The sequence below is a fragment of the Homarus americanus genome, unplaced genomic scaffold (genome assembly GCF_018991925.1).
Source record: "Homarus americanus isolate GMGI-L3 unplaced genomic scaffold, GMGI_Hamer_2.0 scaffold34921, whole genome shotgun sequence".
NCBI classification, from domain to species: Eukaryota; Metazoa; Arthropoda; class Malacostraca; order Decapoda; family Nephropidae; genus Homarus; species Homarus americanus.
Window position 1 is genome coordinate 1987992 of NW_024741901.1, and position 22975 is coordinate 2010966.

General features: G+C 39.2%; 1 protein-coding gene across 1 annotated transcript in view; it reads right to left on the reverse strand.

The window, feature by feature from the left end:
* Positions 1–22975, reverse strand: part of LOC121876354 — a 103679-nt gene that overhangs the window by 79364 nt on the left and 1340 nt on the right.

A 22975-nucleotide genomic window follows, 5' to 3' on the forward strand; every position in this document is an offset into this window, starting at 1 on the left:
TATAGTGTATGTACCTACGTTTATAGTGTATGTATGTGCGTACGTTTATAGTGTATGTACCTACGTTTATAGTGTGTGTACCTATGTTTATAGTGTATGTACCTACGTTTATAGTGTATGTACCTACATTTATAGTGTGTGTATGTACTTACGTTTATAGTGTGTGTGTGTGTGTGTGTGTGTGTGTGTGTGTGCGTGCGTTTTTAGTGTGTGTGTACCTACGTCTATAGTGTGTGTGTGTGTGTGTGTGTGTACCTCTACATATCTGTATCGTGACTATATTTTTAACCGTCTGTACAGAAATCAGGTGTGATAGGAATAAACTGTACACAGTATATACAGTATTATGTATCCACACCACACCTGATATTTTGTACATGTGTGAGCTTAAGGGTTCATAGCTGGAGAGTGATGATGATAGCTGTAAACAAGCTCCTGACGTTCACTTTAATGACATACACACACAGGTTGGATAAAGAGTGGAGCCGCTTCCATCTGGCGGCGAATTAATATATGAGATTAGGTCACCAATGATGAGAAATTTAAAAAAAAGGAAATATTTATGTGTTTCTACCTGAAGTAAATCAAATAAATTCCTGATACATTTACCCTAAATACTTTAAGATATGCAGGTACTCTTGATATACTTTTTTTTTATATAATCATTAAGTGGTGAAAATTTATAACAGCAAACTAAGTCAAGACTGCTATAGTGGTGGGGGTGGTGGTGGGGATGGTGGGGGAGGTGATTATGGAAAGGGGTTATGGGAGGTGGTGGTGTGGTAGGGGTGGTGTCGGCGGTTAATAACGATGATTGGTCTAAGTTTATGGCCAACAGAGGACCTAGGCCGGTGTATGCTTTGTCAACAGTCATGATTAATTTGGTTCCTTAATGGTATGTGTTCGATATATTGTCGCGACATAAAGTAAATTGGAGACGAAGACATAATAAGACACAAGGACAGCCATTAAGGTCAGGTTTAAAGGCTCAAGATATTATATAGGGATTTCTTTTTTTAAGATAGCATCATCATCCTTCATCGCTCAAGAGGCAGCAATGTCCTCGAAGGTATATTCTTTGGTCTTTTAATTGGTTAGGTTAGGTTAGGTTATCTTTTTCATTTTTTCTTCTCCATTTTTCATTCTCCCATACTCTCTGTATTGATAGTCATTATATTATACAGAATCAACAAGGGAATATTTTATCCCATATGACACGTGTTGTTACATGCTAAGCTGAATTTCGTGAATAATCAGTCGTTATTCATAACAAGTAAATAAATGGTACAGTCTGGCGGGCCGTGTTCATCACCAGTTCATATAGTCGACAGTTTCATTACATAGATAAATGTACCTCTCTCACTCAACACAGGATATGAACCTCTCTCGCACAACACAGGGTATGAACCTCTCTCACTCAACACAGGGTATGAACCTCTCTCACTCAACACAGGATATGAACCTCTCTCACTCAACACAGGGTATGAACCTCTCTCACTCAACACAGGGTATGAACCTCTCTCACTCAACACAGGGTATGAACCTCTCTCACTCAACACAGGATATGAACCTCTCTCACTCAACACAGGATATGAACCTCTCTCACTCAACACAGGATATGAACCTCTCTCACTCAACACAGGGTATGAACCTCTCTCACTCAACACAGGATATGAACCTCTCTCACTCAAAACAGGGTATGAACCTCTCTCACTCAACACATTAGGTATGGACCTCTCACTCAATACAGGGTATGAACCTCTCTCACTCAAAACAGGATATGAACCTCTCTCACTCAAAACAGGTTATGAACCTCTCTCACTCAACACAGGGTATGAACCTCTCTCACTCAACACAGGTTATGAACCTCTCTCACTCAACACAGGGTATGAACCTGTCTCACTCAACACAGGGTATGGACCTCTCTCACTCAATACAGGGTATGAACCTCTCTCACTCAACACAGGATATGAACCTCTCTCACTCAAAACAGGTTATGAACCTCTCTCACTCAACACAGGGTATAAACCTCTCTCACTCAACACAGGTTATGAACCTCTCTCACTCAACACAGTATATGAACCTGTCTCACTCAACACAGGGTATGGACCTCTCTCACTCAATACAGGGTATGAACCTCTCTACTCAACACAGGGTGAACCTCTCTCCTCAAAGCAGGGTAGAACCTCTCTGCTCAACACAGGATATGAACCTCTCTCACTCCAACACAGGGTATGAACTCTCTTACTCACCAGGGTATGAACCTCTCTACTCAACACAGGGTATGAACCTCTCTCATTCAACACAGGTATGAACCTCTTACTCAACACAGGGTATGAACCCTCTCACTCAACACAGGGTATGAACCCCTACTCAAACACAGGGTATGAACCTCTCTCTCCCCAACACAGGTATGAACCCCTCACTCAACACAGTAGAAACTCTACTCAACACAGGGTATGAACCTCTCACTCAACACATATGAACCTCTCACTCAACACAGGGTATGAACCTCACTCAACACAGGGTATGGACCTCTCACCAATACAGGGTATGAACCTCTCTCACTCAAAACAGGATATGAACCTCACTCAAAACAGGTTATGAACCTCACTCAACACACAGGGTATGAACTCTTCACTAACACAGGTTATGAACTCTCTTCTCACTAACACAGGGTATGAACCTGTCTCACTCAACACAGGGTATGGACCTCTCACTCAATAAGGGTATGAACCTCTCACTCAACACAGGATATGAACCTCTCTCACTCAAAACAGGTTATGAACCTCTCACTCAACACAGGGTATAAAACTCTCTCACTCAACACAGGTTATGAACTTCACTCAACACAGTATATGAACCTGTCTCACCTAACACACGGTATGGACCTCTCTCACTCAATACAGGGTATGAACCTCTGCAGCACCAGTATGTCAGGACAGAACCACTATATCTACTATGTACTAAAGCTGTCCTGTACCGCCAATATATTACAATATGTACCGTACACATAATATATATATATATATATATATATATATATATAAATGCCTTATTTTGTTTAAGATAGTTGTCCGGTTAAACCTTACACCCGCTACTTTTTCAAGTTTGGGATAACTTTTGTTTTTATTACGGTAAGTTAATGGAAATAGTTTAAATAAGGTGAAATATGACTTTTCATTCAAGGCAGAGTTTACTTAATACACACACACACACACACCATCCGTGTCCTACGTGTGGACAATAGACTTAGAACAAATCATCAGTAAACTGTCTGTAGCAGGAATTGTCCAATTCAGTGGTCCATTCCTTCTAAAACTCTCTGATGGTTTGTTTTGATTCGTTTGAGAGCGTTTAGAGCACGGAGGCGGGAACAGTGGCCATGATTCTTATTCTAACTTTTAACAAATATTCTCTTTAATGTTTAACACAATATAAATTGTACAGTATAATTTTTATCAAAATAAACTCTATAATAGGTGTAAGGTTAGGTTCGGTTAGGTTGGGATGGGTTGGGTTAGGTTGGGTTGGGTTGGGTAAAATTGTAGCCGAAATTTAAATATTGTTTAAAAATTATCTGAAATGTTAGACGTAAGCTAAGCGTATGTTACTAGTTTAAAATGATGTGGTAAGTGGCCCCTGACCTCACATCTCTGAACGTGTTAGTAAAGTTTGTCAATGTTTAGATCAGTTTAGAAGACGAGTTAGAATATTATTTAATCATTCGCTGTAAATGTTATACCAAGTAGAAATACAAGAAGTGCAATACTGTGTTGTGAAAGTGTTATTAACAACACCTTTGGACCACCTTGCACCAGGAGTGTTATGTCAAGCACAGTCTTACGACACAGGGAGATGTTTTGGGTTTGTATTGTTATGACTCGCTGTAAATTCGCAAATATATTGTAAAATTGACAATTTAAAACATCCTCTTTTATATAATGAATTAAGTAGAGTAAATCGTGATCTTAAGTTAGGTTACATGCTGTTTGCTTACTACTAATGCTCTTCATTTATTGTTTGTATTGTTTGGCTTCATAATCGTCACTGTGTACAGTAGACAAAGATCATTTAAATAAAAAACAAAAGAAAATAGGAAATTTATTTAATTTATCGCTATAGCACTATATATATATATATATATATATATATATATATATATCATGCAACCACAATGAAAATTTGTTCAAACTGAGTTGCCTCTGAAGATGTTCCTGAATAAAGACGAAAGCTATGTTGTTCCCATTTTCCTGTATATATATATATATATATATATATATATATATATATATATATATATATATATATATATATATATATATATATATGTAACTGATCGGAATTTACTGACTTTAATTTCTCATCTGACTTGGGGTTTATTAAAGATTGTTAGATGGTAATGGCAGTGAAGCACCCCCTTTGAGAAAATCCAACCAGTACCAAGAACACTTAAATCTACTAAACAAAATGAATTGTCCGTGACCCGTGGAAGGATAGTATGTGACTGGGATGAATGAGACACTGTAAAATTTAGGACACTTATATTCCTCCAACACTGCAAACACAATAAATAATGGTACACCAATATGCGCACTCTTAACTTGAACTTAAAACACTACTCTGGGGAATAAAAGTTATTCATGATATTGAAATTATTAGAAACTCGGGCAACAATAAATTTAAAGTATTAAGAAATGTTGCTTGCACACATGAAACAGGCCTTAAGGGCTTTCAACAAAATTATATCACCCCAACAGATGCACAGTTCCTAACCTAACTTAAACACTACTCTGGGGAACAAAGGTTATACCTAAGATCAGAATTATAAAGAAAAATTAAATGCATTAAAAGAATTAAATCACAGTATCACTCTGGTTCCGATTAGTGACACAACATTCAAAAAACAATACTATCAAAATTATTTAAGGAATATTAAACCACACACGTCAAGATAACATCAGTAACTGAGAAATGGTATTAGCTACACACAAATATAGTCACTATTATTGATATGTTACTGGGTCCACCAATACTCGTGAACCATGCTCTACCTAACTCAACATACACCCGTAATAAGGGAGATAAAATGTTCCTCTAGGTATCTCCTAGAGTCCTAGACTCATGGTCTCAGTGTGTGACCATTAATTTACTCAGATAGCCTCAGTGTACTCCCAGTGCGTCCATGGGCAGGAAGAGAGAACGCCAGCAGGTGTCTATGGCCAGTAGGTAACACTTCTAGCTGACCGAGGACACGTGGTGTTGTGCACCCACGTGGTAAGAACTGATCACCCACTGCTGATGCTGGTCCTGTGTCGTTTAAGTTGTCGGGAGCACTCGTTCTCTCAAGAGATCCTTTGCTACCCTGCTAACCAGTGACAAGCCTACACTGATCGTTCCGAAGGCGACAATCGCCAAGCCTCAATCATCAACGGCAGTCTCAAACGGCAGTCAGTCTCTCGCAGCCAACTTCTCGCAGTCAAACTCGCGGTCAAGTGGGTTCTGACGGAAACCCTGAAATGAACTCACTGTTAGCTCTTGTTAACTTTACCACTGCCCTATCTAACCCTGTCTGAGATCGAATGAGACTTACTTGTTATACTGCAATAGTGCAACACAGGTGACTAGGCCACGTGACTATTTCTGTGGATGGACGCGCAGGGATGTCTTGTTTGTCTGAATGCTTCCCCGTGACTGAGAGAGAGCCCGCCTTGTGTCCTCTCAAGGCGTTAGCTTAGGCCTACGTGACATATTTTCCGCCTAACTAATAACTCCTTGGGACACCCGTAACATTATTCAGACTGATAAACGATCTATAATAATTTCAAATTCAATAATAGTCCCTTAACTTCATGAATCGCATCATTATTAATTCGGCAAATTACATTTAATATCACTTAGGCCTAGTTCCACAACCTCTCGCTATGTGCAGGGAGCGCTCTCTTCCCTCCGACGACCTTGAAAGCTCAGTATCGCTAATGGCGTGCGTATGATAGTTCCTGTCGAGAGTTACTACCACTCTCCATCATCCATGAATCTATCTCGCCTCCTTTTGAAACTTTCCTGTGCTCCACCACTTACTACAAAGTTGCTAAGCTTGTTCCGCTTGTCCACCACCCTATTTGTGAACCAGTTCCTTCCTATCTCCCTCCTAAACCTAAACTTATCCAACTTAAATCCGTTGCTCTGAGTCCTATCCTGCTCGGATATTATAAGAACTTTATCTATATCCCCTTTATTGATTCCTTTCACCCACTTAAATACTTCTATCATGTCTCCCCGCACTCTTCGTCTTTCTAGGGAATGCAAGTTAAGTTTCTTTAACCTATCCTGGTATGGAAGGTTTCTAAGTCCCGGAATCATTTTTGTCATTCTTCGCTGCACCGACTCTAGTGAATTTATATCCATTCTATAATAGGGGCACCAGAACTGAACCGCATAATCGAGGTGCGGCCTGACTAGCGCAAGATATAGTTGCAATAAGACCTCTGCATTCTTGTTACTTACACTTCTAAATACAAAACCCAATACTCTGTTTGCCATATTTCGAACATTAACGCACTGTTTTCTAAGCCGAAGGTCCGGGCTTACAAGTACCCCTAGGTCTCTTTCACAAGGCGACTTCTCTAGGTTGATGTTGTTAAGGCTGTATACATTATAAGTATTTGTTCTTCCAAAATTAAGTACGCTGCATTTGCTGGTGTTGAATTTCATTTGCTATTTTTCAGACCACCCCTGCAGTTTATTTAGATCCTCCTGTAATGCATTTGCATCCTGCCCTGAATTAATTTGCCGCCCTATTTTGGTGTCATCCGCAAACTTGCTTATGTCACTGCTGATCCCAATATCTAGATCGTTAATGTAGATTATGAACAAGAGTGGGCCTAGTACTGACCCCTGGGGAACCCCACTGGTTACACGGCCCCACTCAGATTTAACACCATCTACGCTGACCCTTTGCGTTCTATCGGTGAGCCATGATTTTATCCAATTTAAAACTTTCCCCTCGGGATAATACTATGAGCTATACTTCTCTGTGCTTCCTGATGTGGTACTTGTCAAATGCTTGCTAAAGTTCTGGCAAATAACATCGTATTCTTTTCGTCATTATCTACTACCTCGAAGACTTTCTTTAAAAACGTTAGCAGATTTGTTAGACAAGATTTTCCCTTTGTAAACCCATGTTGAGAGTCGTAAATTAATTTGCTTTTCTCTAGATGTGATCGGATGCTATCTGCTATAATTGATTCAAGAAATTTCCCCACTACTGACGTCAAACTGATCGGCCGGTAATTTGACGCTGATGCTCTGTCTCCCTTTTTGAATATGGATACTACATTTGCCTGTTTCCACAAGTCTGGCACAACTCCAGTGTCTAATGATTTTGTAAATAAGTTTACGAGGGGTCCGCTAATCTGTTCCCTACACTCTTTCAAGACTCGAGGGAAAATTTCATCCGGCCCTGGGGATTTTGTCTTCTTTAGTTTATTTATCTTCCTTAGAACATCCTCTTTTCTGATAGTGATATTCTTTAATTTCTCTTCTTCCTTTCCCTTAAATATCACTTCCACCTCTGGAATTTCATCCCAAATTTCTTCTGTGAAAACTGATAAGAAGTAGCTGTTCAATGCTTTGCTTATTTCTCACTGCCATTTATCACTTCTCCCCTCTCTGACTTTAAAGGCCCAACTTTGTCCTTGACCTTTGTCCTATATACCTGGAAAAATCCCTTGGGATTCGCCTTGGATTCTCTTGCTATTTTGATTTCATAGTCTCTCGTTGCTTTCCTTACATTTTTCTTAACATTCTTAGATAGTTCATTATACCTATTTCTGAGCTGCTCCTCCCCTCCCTTTAATTTCTTATATATTCCTTTCTTTATTCCTATGTCATGTTTAAGTTTTCTGGTCATCCACCTTGGCTCATTCTTATTTGACCTAATTTTTCTGTATGGTACATTTTGTTCTTGTGCTTTATGTAATATACTAGTGAATATATTATAGTCATGATCAATTGTTGTGTCATCTATGACCTCACCCCTTCCTACTGGGGACTGACGTGACTGTTCCCAGGTGACCTCACCTAGGTATCTTCTTAACCCCTGATAATCCGCCAACCGAAAATTTGGGACTCTGACCATATTGTCATTGTTTTTCTTTTCCCAATTTAGGGTGAACCTGATTTCTCTGTGATCACTGTTACCTAGTTCTTCCCCTACTGTGATATCTCTGATAATATTTTCTTTATTTGTTAATACTAGGTCTAATATATTGTCACCTCTAGTAGGTTCTGTAATTAGTTGTTTCAAAAAATTGTCCTGTACTGCGTCTAGGAAGTCTTCAGATTCATAGTCGCCTACAATGTTGTCCCAGTCAATATTTCTGAAGTTGAAATCCCCATAATGCATAGGTTGTTATATTTTGCTGCCCTACTCATTTCCTGCCATATGGGCTGAGCTGCTTCTTTGCCAAGACTTGGGGGCCTGTAAATCACTCCCATAATTAATTTTTCTCTTCCTTCAGTGATTTCTACCAACACAGACTCGGTTCCTATTTCACCCTTTATTGAATTATTAATACAACATTTTAATGTATCCTTGACGAAGAGTGCGACCCCTCCCCCCTTCCTACGTTCCCTGTCTTTGTGAAAAAGGTTGTACCCTTATATGTGGTACTCTGATAAAAAAATTTTGCTCGCCAGATTCATCCAAGTTTCGGTGATTGCTATGACGTCTACATTCTCGGTACATACAACCGCTCTCAGCAAGTCTATTTTATTTCTAACGCTCCTATTGTTTGTATAGTACACATTTAAACCTACCCTTTCCTGGTCCTGTTTTACCCCTTGTCCTGAGCAACTAATTTTATTTCCCAGGACCTGCTTGTTTTTTGACTCCCACTTTCCCCGACCTCTCTCTACTGGCGAAACCCCCCCTTCTGAGTGACAATTTCACGCTCCAGGGATGCAGACAACGTCTTTACCCCCTCACGAGACAAGTGTACTCTGTCGCGACTGTACAGGTAGTCGTTGCCAGTTATCAATGAATGCCCAACCATTGTTTGCACAATGTTTTTCCAGTCGGCAATTTATAGCAATTGCCCTGGACAGCCATTCACGACCAACCCCTCTTCTAGGCAAGACACCACATACTATCGGGATCCCTCCCCTATCTCTAATCTTCCCCAGCGCCTCCCTATACCTCTTGAAAAGTTCCTCACTCCTAACCTTACCTATGTCGTTTCCTCCCACACTAAGACACACTACTGGATTGGTACCCTCCCCTGACCTCTCGGCTACATGCCCTATCCCAGCCCCAGGAAAACACACCCTAGTCCTACGTGTCCTATCTCTCGCACAAAAAGCCCTATCTACAAACCTCACCTGGCTATCCCCAACTACCACGACCTAACCTGTGGGCAGGGTTTGTACAACTGCCCTTTCCTCTCCTTGATCCATACCGTCCTGCCTCTTCTCTTCCTCGCCAGCTTCCTGCAGCACCTGGTAAGGGTTACTACACTCCACACCCTGGTCAGCTTTCCTGAGCCTGACCCTAGTCCCCTTGGAGACAACCACTCTCCACGCCTGCTCCTCCTTCGCAGGTGTCCTGCTAGGCAGGACACCTACCTGAAGGAGTTCCGTCCTAAGGGCTTCATTTTCCCCCTTTAGTGTGTCAACCTCACTCCTCAACTGCCCAGCTGCCTTAACAGCGTGGCAAGGAGGTCGTCTTTCCCCACACTCCCCTCCTCTTCCCCCAAGACACAACGATCCAAGGCGGCCATTTTCCTTGGTCTCTAACGGGAGCACTTGCGGGCACGACCTTCTCCAGCTGGGTCAGGTAGCATTGTGGATCTACATGAAATATTTATATATACATATATATTTATATATATATATATATATATATATATATATATATATATATATATATATATATATATATATATATATATATATATATATATATATATATGTGTGTGTGTGTGTGTGTGTGTGTGTGTTTGTGTGTTATTTTATAGTTTACTACAATGTTTAGGGTTATGAGGTCGATATATAGCTCTGTGCATTTGCTTTAAACTATGGGAGGTCGCTGCAAATGTATATTCCATGGTCTGGTGCTCAGGTGGGTCGCTTAATGCATGCTTTCATCTATACCGGACGCAGGTAAATACATTTTTTCAAGCTTTGGAAGGTCGCTGGACTGGTTAGTTTCACAATGAAGAACTCTACTACTCAATGCTAGGAACAGCTGTTACCCATGTATTTGAAGCCGCTAGCTATTGGGGAGACGTCGATGGTCGTGTTTATTGTAAACTCTGGCTGTTCGTCGGCCCGGGTAGGTCAGTAGGCTCGTCAATATGTGTGTTGCAGAGGCCAGTGTTGGGTTAGAGGGCCGCCGCGCGTTCCACCCTTCCCCTGCCTCGCTGCTTGTGCATCAATGGCTCGGTAAATACACTAAACAAACACTCTGTGAATCTGTGTTCACAATATTAAAAGGTCTCCAGAGTGAATATTCCATCTAAGTAAGTGAACATGTACCTAAGTGGTTGACTGAAGCTAAAATATATAAATAAAATATATCTGCCAATTGCTCAATGTGTCCTTCATTTAACTCATTGAATTAAACTAAAACAAAAGAATAACGTAGAATGGCGTCAAAAGTACACAGACTCTTTACTACATCTTTTCTCTAACTGGTTCCCAAGAGAATATATCTAGTTTAGAGATTAAAATTGATAGAATACATATTTTTACTTAACCAAATGAAGCGAGTTAAAGACATTCTTACGTGTTCAGTTACGAAGAATTTTCCTCGTAAGATCCATTTAGAAAATGTGGATCTTGAAGATAAGAGAAGAAATTGGATCTAAAATGGAAATATTCAAGAAATAAAACACTTGAAAAATAAGAAAATACAGAAAAAATGACAGTTCAGGAGAACTGACTTATTATAAAAAGGATAAAAATAGAAACAAATTAACGAGAAAACAAAAGATGGGAAAAGTAATAACAAAGATAACAATAATAGATTAAATATTAAATAATCAAAGTACAAAACGAAGCGAATATTAATAATCTAAAAACTGATAAACTAAGAAAATCTGAGGAACTATAAAAAAGAACACGAGACAGAAGTAAATGAAGAAATAGATAACCTTAGAAATAATTACAAGGTTTGGTTTACTGTGTAGAGCAGGGGTTCTCAACCAGGGGGGAATTCCCCCCAGGGGGGGAATTCAGGTTTTCAGGGGGGGAAACTGATTCGGGAGCAAGAGATATGTTCGATGAGAAATCAATCACAGAATTTTGGCCCTTGATGTGCGATTCCTACCCAAAAGTGGCAGAAAGAGCTATCCGTGCATTGCTTCCGTTTGTGTCGACATATCTTTGTGAGTCAGGCTTTTCAACTCTGTTGCAAATTAAAACGAAGCAACGTAGTAGATTAGAGGTAGAAAATGACCTGCGTTGTGCCCTTTCAAGCACTCCTCCGCGTATCCCAGAATTGGCGAAGAAAAAACAATCACAGATTTCTCATTGACTGTAATCTTCATCTGAATAAAATTAATTACAAATGTACAATATCCTGGTATTCTATTGAACTTTTTGTTTATTGCATTATGCTTCAATTTGGTCTGTTAAGTAATTCATTATAAATAAAAAAAACTATTTTACTTTTATTCAAGTTTTATAAATCCATCAACATTTTCAATTGGCATTTAATTTGTAAAACTCCACTATAAAAATAATCCATGTAAAATTGTAAATGTATATGTACTAATATCGAAAAAATAAAGGATTTTCAGTATTATATGCATATTATTTGGAATGCACTTTTTGAGGCAGACAATCTTGGAAAGGAGGGGGGAATGACATTCTGACATGGTGAAAGGGGTGCATGGGGCAAACAAGGTTGAGAACCACTGGTGTAGAGCCTCGGGCGTCTCTCTCTCCTTTCTGTCTCTTTCTTTCCTCGCTCTTCTTTCTCGTTTTCTCGCCCTTACACTCTTTTCTTCCACTCTCTTATGCTCTCATTTCTCATTTCCCTCTCTCCTCTCTCTCTATTTCTCATTTCCCTCTCTCCTCTCTCTCTATTTCTCCTCTTTCCTTCTCTTTAATTTCTTCCATACCATATTTTCTTACTATCTTTATCTCTCTCTTTCTTTTACTCTTCTTCCTTTCTCTTTCTCTCTACTCACGTTCTTTCTTTTTCCATCCTACTCTTCATTCTTATTTTCTCCTGAGACTTGGTGGGTCGTTTTAGTGCCGGTCTTCAGTCCTAAGGCTAAGAGTAGGTACCTAACAGTATAGATGGGAGGTGAATATGGTCAAGTGCAGTGCCCGCCTCTCTACCTTCTTGTATATAAAAAAAAATGTCGAGTCTTCAGTGTATTTTACCTGTATTGTCTTTAATAAGCCGTCGGCTAAATTAATCCAATTTCACTAATAACTCTGCTCGTATTATTATTACTATGAACCTTTTTCTTTTAGCTCTATTTCACTTTATTTTTCTCATCGTGGTCACTATTATACCCTCGGGGCGTGAGGTCAACAACACAGAAGGGAGACACAATTCTAATATACGTCTTAGAGACTTGAGAAAGTTGGAATTTCTTGTAAATAAAACAATATGACGTTTATTCTCTTACAGTGTGGAATTTATAATTATAAAAGTTCTTAATAAGCGTCCTTGGTCTGGATTTTCAAAAGTTTCTACGATAAATTTCCCTTTAAAGTTGAAGTGTGTGTGTGTGTGTGTGAGTGAGAGATAAATTACCGCGACATCTTGATACTGAAGTAAAAAATATTTAAATTATAAGTAAAGTGAAACGCTTAGCATGGCGAGTGTGTGAATTGGTAATCCTGAGCTTTATTTATCGACCTGATGTTAAATACCACTTTTGTAGTGTCCAGACCTCTGAAGGTTGAGATTATAATGCTGCGAGATACCAAAACTAATTTCCTACAGCGGCAATCTATATGAGTATGTAGTAAATGTTTAAACAGTAATGTTCAGTTGGAGACCAATGAACCTGGTACACTCGCAATGTTTGGCAGGTGATACTTGCTCCAAAATATCTTTATGATTTTGTGTGATACAATATTATGACTAATGGGCGAATAATATTGACAACTCTACCGAGACAACAGGAGTCGTAGTGTTCATTAAGAAATTCATCGACCCTCTCCGTGAAGATACTTTCTATAGTGAGTGTACAACATTATTGTCGCTCCATTTTGCACTCAACACTATCCCATCTGACCTGAAATCAAGTGATCCTCTTTCCTGTTTTTCTGTTTGCTATCTTTAACGAGAGAGAGCAATGTCCCCGTGGCTTCTCGCGGAAGTTCCACCAACACGAATGTTTCACGGAGTTGACCCAGTTAGTACCTGATGACGTTACAAAAAAAAATAAGATAAAAGCAACATATTGGTTTGTGTTGAATCAAAATTTTTAAATCAAAAGACCAGGTAAAATAACGTTGGTCGTGGTCAGTTTAACATTATTATAAGATAAATACATTTTTATAGTATTTTAATTCCATGTTTGTAAAATATTCCCCCTGATATGTCTTCCTCACAAGCTCTCGGGTCACTACAGCGCGAAACACACACTGTCCTAAGATTCAATGTATATTTATAGCTTTAAATTCTCCTATTAACTCCATCAGAATACTAAATGTCGTCTCTATAGTATTATATTGCAAATTAGTTATATTTGCTAATGCATGACACAAGCTGATACCTGATGCAGTTAATGATACAACGAAACATCTGAGAGAGAGAGAGAGAGAGAGAGGATGCATGGGAGAGTGACTACAAGATAAAAAAAAGTGAGTAGGGGAAGGGAGAGAGGAAGAGACTGTAGGAGTAAAACGAAGGGACAAGCGGATGAAGGGGAAGAAAGTTGAGGGTGATAAAGGCAGAAACAGAGAGACAGATAATATAGCTGTGAAGACAGAGGAATCAAGATAAAGACAGGCCACAAACTCAATGTTAAAGATAAAGCATCCTTACCCAAGACAAGGATCATATAACACACGCTATCTTATAACGATTTGTACCGAAGTCCACCCACCATTAAATGTATCCGTATCATAGACCAAATTATATAAACAACTCTGTGTGTGTGTGTTATTGGCTGAATCTTCCCGCGTTGTTGCTTTATTGGCTACATGATAGACCAATCTATCAACAGAGGACTGAGGAACACCATATGAGAGAGACAGTACCAAATCCTAAGGCCTTTATTCCCGTCGAGGTGTCCTGTTGGCTGAATGTTGTTATGATGTTCTCTTATTGGCTAATGACCTCAACTGGTTTCCAATAGGTAGTGGGTGAATCTGTTTTTATAATGAAATCAGTAAATACTTCTCTTAATTGGCAAAAGATAATATATATTCCATTTATCTTATCAATTAATTATGTATATGATAATTTCAACATACAGGGTTAAAATGATATTAAATTATTTAATATTCTTAGTAATATATATATATATATATATATATATATATATATATATATATATATATATATATATATATATATATATATATATATATATATATATATATATATATATATATATATATATATATATATATATATATATATATATATATATATATATATATATATATATATATATAATCATGTAGATCCACAATGAAAACGTGGATAAGATAAATCTTGATAAAATCACACGGGAAAAGGGAAACAACGGAGCACCTTAGCTTTCGTCTTTATTCAAGACATCTTCAGAGGCAACTGGATTACATGGACAGAGAGAGGCTTAAATATACAGGGTGACCTTAAAAACATGAGGTCAGGTCATAATGATGTCATCCACTAATCCCCACACCAACACACACGTAGAGGAGCTTAAGAGAAGGGGGGTGACGTGACTAGTCAGGTCAGGTCAAAAATAAGGGACCCACTAAATAACTATCATACATCTAGATCAAAGGTTTTCAAAGCATTTTTAACCTTGGGCCACTGACAAATAAATTTATGTAACATATTAACAGTTTTGAACTGACCATCACTAAGGTTTATTGATTTTAATTCCTTAATCAAACTAGCTTCAACCAGAAGTCTTTCTGTGACACAAGATGATTTAAATACTTCTAAGCTTTTTTCCCAAGCAATGGGCTTGCTAAACCCCTATGCGCCATCATCAATGCTTCTCTCAGTCAAGCCAGATGCCCAGCTGACTGGAAGACCTCTTGTGTATCACCAGTGCCCAAGTCAACCAGCCCACAATCCTTAAATCAGCTACGACCTATTGCAATCACCCCAATACCCAGCCTAATCTGTGAAAGTTTTGTGTTCGACTGGGCTTATGCTGATATTGCAGGAGTCGTAGACCCTCAGCAATTTGGCAATATGAAAACTTCCTCCACCACTCACTGTCTTGTCAGCTTTCTCGATTACATATACCGCCATCTCGAGAAACGAAAAACGTCTGTAGCTGTCGCCTTCATTGATTTCACTAAAGCATTCGACCTAGTCGACCACAATATAATCATCAACAAAGCTATTGACCTCGGGCTTCGGAGAAGTCTTATACCATGGCTTACAGACTTCCTCAGTGACCGACGCCAAGCTGTACGCTTCCGAGGGGCTGTCTCCACCTTTCAGTCACTCACCTGTGGCGTCCCCCAAGGCACCAAGATGGGACCACTCTGCTTCCTTATGCTCATCAATGATGCCCTGAGAGAAACCCCTGCTCGCTGGAAATATGTCGACGACTCCACCATTGGGATCAGCGTCAACAATTCTGCTCCCAATTATACCGCCCTTCAGGATTTATTGAACAGTCTCCAAAACTGGGTCACCATCAACCATACCAAGACCATGGTTATGCACATCAACCTCTACTCCGACATTGTCCCACCACCGTTCCATTACTTTAGGTCCGAACACACTCCAGGTTGTAGATTCCACGAAGCTCCTCGGCGTCACCATAGACAACAAACTAAATTGGAAACCACACGTCAGTGAAGCTGTCAAATCCTCCAGTTTCCGTCTCCACCTGCTCCGCCGACTCAAGTCCCTCGGAGTTCCTGCACCCGAGCTCCTCAGTGTTTACACAACATTCATACTTTCCAAGCTCACCTATGCCTCCCCTACCTGGTCTTCCTCCCTAAATGCCACACAACGTAAACACCTAGAAAAAGTGCAAAAGAGGGCATGCAAGATTATTCTCTCCCCTTCCTACTCCACATATCAAGAAGCGCTCAACACACTGACCCTTTCGACTCTCACTGACCATCACCACGACCTCATCTGCAAATTTGGTAAGAAGCTTCTACACCATCCTCGACACCGGCTCCTACTACCACCTGAGATCCCTAGCCCGAGAATTGCTGTTCGACACCACAACCGCATCCAGCCCATACGTGCACGAACTGATCGCTATAAGAACAGCCCAGTCCCAACCATTGTAAAAATTATCAATAACTTGTAATAAACCAGTGTATTCACTCCCAGTAAATACTACTTCTTGCACTGTCACTATGTTGAAATGCACTGTAGTTTGAGCTTTTCCCCATCTAGTTATTATATATCTTGTTTGTATCACTTATGTTACTTGTATATTATTTGTAATTCGTAACCCATTCCCCAAATATGTAACTGTATATTTTCAGCCTTCTGGCTGCCAAGCTCTTTCAATAAACCGTTAATTATTATTATTATTATTATTATTATTATTCCTAACATGAACGAACAAGGCACTGCTTTCAGATGCTGTTCTGATATTGTACTTATGTTGTTTGATTCTGAGCTGCAGTGTTTTTCCTGTCTGTCCTACACACACACACACACACACATATATATATATATATATATATATATATATATATATATATATATATATATATATATATATATATATATATATATATATATATATATATATATATATATATATATATATATATATATATATATATATATATATATATATATATATAAACAGTTACGTAAAAAGTTCACAACAAATTCGTAGGAGCAGCAGCAGTCATGTTGATAGTAAATTACATAAAAAAATATCACAAATTAAAAAAATTATAATCGCTCTTCCTTAATACAAAAAATACAGCATCACAACCAATTAATACACCTGAGCAGAACACCTCGCTAGAAGGTCAAGAAGTTTTTGTTTAACTCTTTAAAAATTCGTATTCTTATTTACCGTCGACAGTTCATGCATTTTCAACCATTTTAACAAGATACAACGTCGACATTTCTCTCCAAATTTATCTTCTTTCCTTCTTACACTTTATCATTCTTTTCTCTCAATTTAATCTTGCTTTTTACTCTAATTTTTTTTCTATCCTACATTTTGCTCTCTTTCTTTATTAGATTTTCACTTGTTCTCTTTCACTGTTCAATTTTTTGCATCTCTTTCTCTCTCCCACTTTCTAATCCTTTCTCTGGCCTACATTTTTTCTTTCTTTATTCCACCTTTCATTTCCTTTACCTTGTCTCTCAGCGTCCGACAGCTCCCACCCATCCATGATATGAGACGTTACTGGGGGTCTATTATCCACCGTCATTAGTCCACAGTGACCTGAGGTGTGTCAGGGGTTACCTGGACGCTAATGAGAATGTCGCTCGATGTTATGATAATAGGCAGAGGCGGAACGTAGAGGGACAGTCATAGTATGTGTTTGGAAATGCTGGAGGTGTGCGTGTGTGGGTGTGTAGTGGTGGTGGTGTGGAGGTGTGTGTAGAGGTTGTGAGGTGTGTGGGTGTAGTGGTGGTGTGAAGGTGTGTTGGGGTGTGTGTGTGTGTGTAGTGATGGTAAGATGTTTTAAGCCAGTTATGGTGTGTGTAGTTGTTGCACGCTGGAGGAGAGAGAGATATATATAGAGAGCGAGATAATTATCGGGACATATTAAACCATGTTGTACAGTATACACGATAATAAATCCTTTATTAGTAAAATACACATAATGGCTGCTTCATATACAGTATAATATTGACACACGGTATATTGGTAGTCGGTGAGAGATCTGATGATAGCCGTATTAACAAGCAGTTTAGGAAGACTTTTTGAGCAACAGAACAATAACATAGTGTTGTGTGAAAGAGAAACTGAGATTTCTCTCGAATTTATGGCCATTGCTTAATATTGTAATGCAGTTTAGACTTCCTCAAACTTCAATAATATTTTCCTCATTTTTTTTTACGTTTTCATCTCTGTTTATTATCTTTATATTTGTTTTTATTATCAAAACTCATCTTTCTCTGGCACGCCTTAATGTCCCGTCTCTCTTTGTCTCGTTTTAGAATTGTTCGTCATTTTCCTGAAGGTTTCGTTCATCCCGGGTTCTAGATTTATTTCACTCCTTCTTTCTGCCTATCCACTCTTTCCTCTTTTACTCTTACAGATAATCTTATAATTATTTCTTACCATGTTATCGCTTCCTTCGTTCTACGTGTCTTGATGTTGTTCCATATATCTTAACTCCATTCTTCTATACACGTTTTTGGCAGCTTCCAGTGCAGTAGTGTTGATATGACTCCATAATCATTCTACTTCAAGTAACTTTTATTGGATACTATTAAATTTCCTTCATTTTTTAACACTTTTATGCCATTGGTTCTATCGTCTACTGTATATAACTTGAACTCTTATTCTGTCTAAGTTCATGGGATCAGTTAAGTCTCCATCCTAACCTAACCTAACCTGGTGTTCATCAGTCAATACAAACTCTCATGATTATACGTTTTTGGGGAGCCAGAAATCCATCAATTGTTTTTCTCGCTGAACGGGATTCACTGATTGTAACATATATGTTTGTTTATGCGCTCAGTGACAGTTGTACACTCGCAACAAAAAGTATCTGTGCATACTGTGGTGTGAACAATTTGAGACCAGTGACCATAGGTATTGGGAAAGGCGAGTTGTTCCAGCCGTATGTTGGCAGCCCTGATTGTCAGCCATATGGCAACACCTAGTAGAGGGGGGGGGGGTATGAGGATACACGTACCAACCTTCCCGACATATCACAGTGTATACCTATTGTTTCGGAACTCGTCGATCTCACCCTGCACCGATACATTTTGGTGCGAGTGTACACGCACACACACACATAAGCACGTAAGAATGGTGGAAACTGCAGCGGGCCTATTGGCCCATACTGGGCAGTCCCGTTTACACCCAACCCCTATTGCTCATATAAGCATCCAACCTATGTTTGAAGCTATCCAGCGTATTCGTATTCGAGTTAATGATGATATTTGGTAACTTGTTCCATTCATCCACTTCTCTGTTTCCAAACCAGTGTTTACCTATTTCGCCCCTAAATCAAAATTTGTCTAATTTAAAACCATTGTTACGAGTTCGCTCTTGGTTGGATAGTTTGAGTTCCTTTGTAATGTCCCCTCTCTTTAGCCCTGACTTCCATTTATGCACCTCTATCAGGTCGCCCCTCGCTCTACGTCTCTCGAGGGAGTGCAAATTAAGATGCTTTAACCTGTCTCTGTACTCAAGGTTCCTAATGCCCGGGATTAGTCTTGTCATTCTCCTCTGAATTCTTTCCAATGATTCTATATCCATTCTGTAATACGGTGACCAGAACTGAACTGCGTAATCCAGGTGTGGTCTCACAAGGGCAAGATACAGGTTTAGGATGACCTCGCTAGTCTTGTAACTAACACTCCTTTGTATGAACCCAAGTACTTTATTAGCCTTGTTACGAGCAAAACCACATTGTTTACTTGGCTTAAGGTTCCTACTTATCATTACTCTTAAATCTCTCTCGCAGTCGGATTTCTCAATGGCATCTTTGTTCATCTGGTAACTGGTTTCCCTGTTTACATCTCCTATACTGAGTACTTTACATTTGTCCACGTTGAATTTCATTTGCCATTTTTCAGACCATTCAAAAAATTTGTTTACATCTTCCTGTAGTTTTGCGGAGTCCTCGTCAGATTTAATAACACATCCTGTTTTAGTGTCATCAGAAAATTTACTTATGTTGCTGTCTATGCCGATATCTATGTCGTTTATGTATATAATAAATAATAATGGTCCAAGTACTGAGCCTTGGGGAACTCCACTAGTGAGTTGCTCCAATGGGATTTAGTGCCCTTAATGCTCACTCACTGTTTCCTGTCCTGTAACCACGCCCTAATCCATTTAAAGATATTACCTTTGATGCCATGTGCGTCTACCTTTCTAATTAGTCTTTTGTGGGGGACTCTGTCGAAGGCTTTGCTAAAGTCGAGATATACCACATCATAATTGTGCCCCTCGTCCACCTATTCGAAAACTGATGAAAAGAATGTTAATAGATTAGTTAGACATGAACGCCTGCTTGTGAAGCCATGCTGGGAATCATTGATCAATCAGTGCTTCTCCAGGTGATTTCGAATAGAGTTTGAAATGATTGCTTCCAGTAATTTGCCTATTATTGATGTTAGACTGATTGGGCGGTAGTTAGAGGATAGTGATCTATTCCCCTTCTTGAAAATCGGTATTACATTCGCTAACCTCCAGGATTCTGGTACTACAGTACACCTGTTTTTAAGGACATGTTAAACAACTTTGCGAAGGGCATACTAAGCCCTTCCTTACATTCCTTTAATACTCTGGCAAATATCTCATCGGGACCAGGTGACTTATTAGGCTTTAGTTTGTATGTTTGCTTACTAACATCGTTACTAGTCACTACTATCTCGCTTAATTTGTTTTCTTCACTATCTCTGAATAGAGTCGGTGCCTCGGGTATCATGTTTAAATTTTCGGTGGTGAAAACTGTTGAAAAATATTTATTCAAATTTTTGCTCATTTCTCCGTCGTTATCAGTTAGATCGCCGGTATCTGACCGTATTGGTCCAATCTTTTCTCGTGTTTTAGTTTGATACATTTGGTAGAATCCTTTCGGGTTTGTCTTCGCCTCCCTTGCTATCCTTACCTCATTATTCCTCTTAGCTTTCCTTTTCTCGGTTTTAACCCTACTCGCCAATACCTTATAATAATCCCGGAGGTAAATTTTGCCACGATTTATTCTTCTACCTATAGCCTTCCTTTTGCCAATGATGTTCTTTAAATAATTATTTATCCATTTAGGGTCATTGTTGTCTGATCAGAGTTTTTTGTATGGTATGGTTTGCCTTTGTGCATTAAGTAACTCATTATTTAAATTGTCGTGGAACTCGGCAATCTCAGATCTCGTCATCAGGTCAGTCTCAACCGTCAGATCTCCTGGTATGGTGAGGTCGCCCTCTGTGGGTGCATTGAGTGAGGCCACCTCATGCTAGGTCATGTAGCTCACCCCCAAGTGCGACACCCCCTCCCTCAGCTGCCTCTTCAAACTGTCAAAGTTTGCCCTTCTGAAATCTGGTACTTTAGTGGAATTTTCCTTACGTCTGCCCTGAAAATCTAACTGGAATCTAATTTCTTTGTGATCGCTGTTTGCAAGTTCGTTCCCTACCTCGACATTGCTAATGAGGTTTTCTCTGTTCGACAGAACTAAATAGAGTATATTATTACCCCGGGTGGGTTCGGTTATATGTTGACTTAGGAAACAGTCTTGGATCGTTTCGAGAAAATCCTCTGATTCTGAGTTACCCGAAAGGTCAGTCCAATCTATTTGGCCAAGGTTAAAGTCGCCTACTATACAGACTTTGTTGTGTATGGAAGCCCTGTGCATTTCATCCCAGATAAGTCGCTCATTAACTCTATCAAGAATGGGAGGTCTATATAATACTCCTGTGATTAATTTTTCCCTACCGTCGATTAATTCTCTCCAAATTGTTTCTGTATTCCGCTCAGTTTTTATTTCCTTATTTATTTCACACTTCAGATTATCCATGACATAGATTGCTACTCCGCCTCCTTTCCTGGACGGCCTATCGGTATGGAACAATTTGTAACCCTCAATTTGGTATTCGACCGGTAACTCACGTGAGTCTAGGTTGATCTTTGTTTCAGTGAATGCTATTATGTCGATTTTGTCGATACATACCAAGGCCTTGATATCATCCATTTTGTTTCTCATACTTCTACTGTTCGTGTAGTAGACATTTAAGTTAGTCGTGTTCTGAGTCCTTCCTTTACCGCGTTTAGGTTTAAACTCCCTGTCTAATTTAGTTTTGTCATCATTCCTAACACTATTTCCCTGTAATCTTTCACTTTGTTTACCCGCTCCCACTGCAGTCTCCTCCACCCCTGTGCCCATATGTCTCCCTAGCATTTTAAAGACTTCGATATCTTTTGAACTGCCCTTCTAGAGACCCAGCCAGGGTTGTCACCCCATACCTAGACAGGTGTACCCCATCCGTAGCATAAAGGCCCCTTCTGCCTTAGAAGTTGTCCCAGTTGTCAATGAATGGGACTGATATTGACTTGCAATATCCATCAAGACGGCCGTTGACGCCAACTGCCCTTGACAACCATTCATTGCTAACTATCCTTCTAGGCAGGACACCACATATGATAGGGATCGTATAGCGGCATAGCCAAACAATTGTGCATTTTATGATGAAAACATTAACTTTGGCACAGATATGGAGTAATACATAGTGAATATTTTCAGATATGGAACTACTAGAAACTCAACCTCTGTGGGCGCCATATTGAATTTCAAGATGGCCCCCGTTCAGGATACGCTAAACTATGTATTTCTGTTTTTACTGTTGCATATTTCATTCCATTGCCTCAATATACATAATCCGGGTTACGAAAATCATTTGTGATAGTTTTCGAAGTTTATTACATTGAAAAAGACAAGTAAAAGCATTACACTGGAAAATTAACATACAAATTTTCCGAACTCCCAAAACTTAAATAAAAATTCTGAACATTCGGCTATTGAGGCCGAATTTCTGTAGATATTTGACCTTAACAGCCACCTTCACATGCACAAAGTCCAGTTCATTTAAGTGCAGCTTTTTTGCACCTACACTTGCCACCTCAGTGTTTTCTGCAACCGCAAGAGATGAGCTCGTGGCATGACT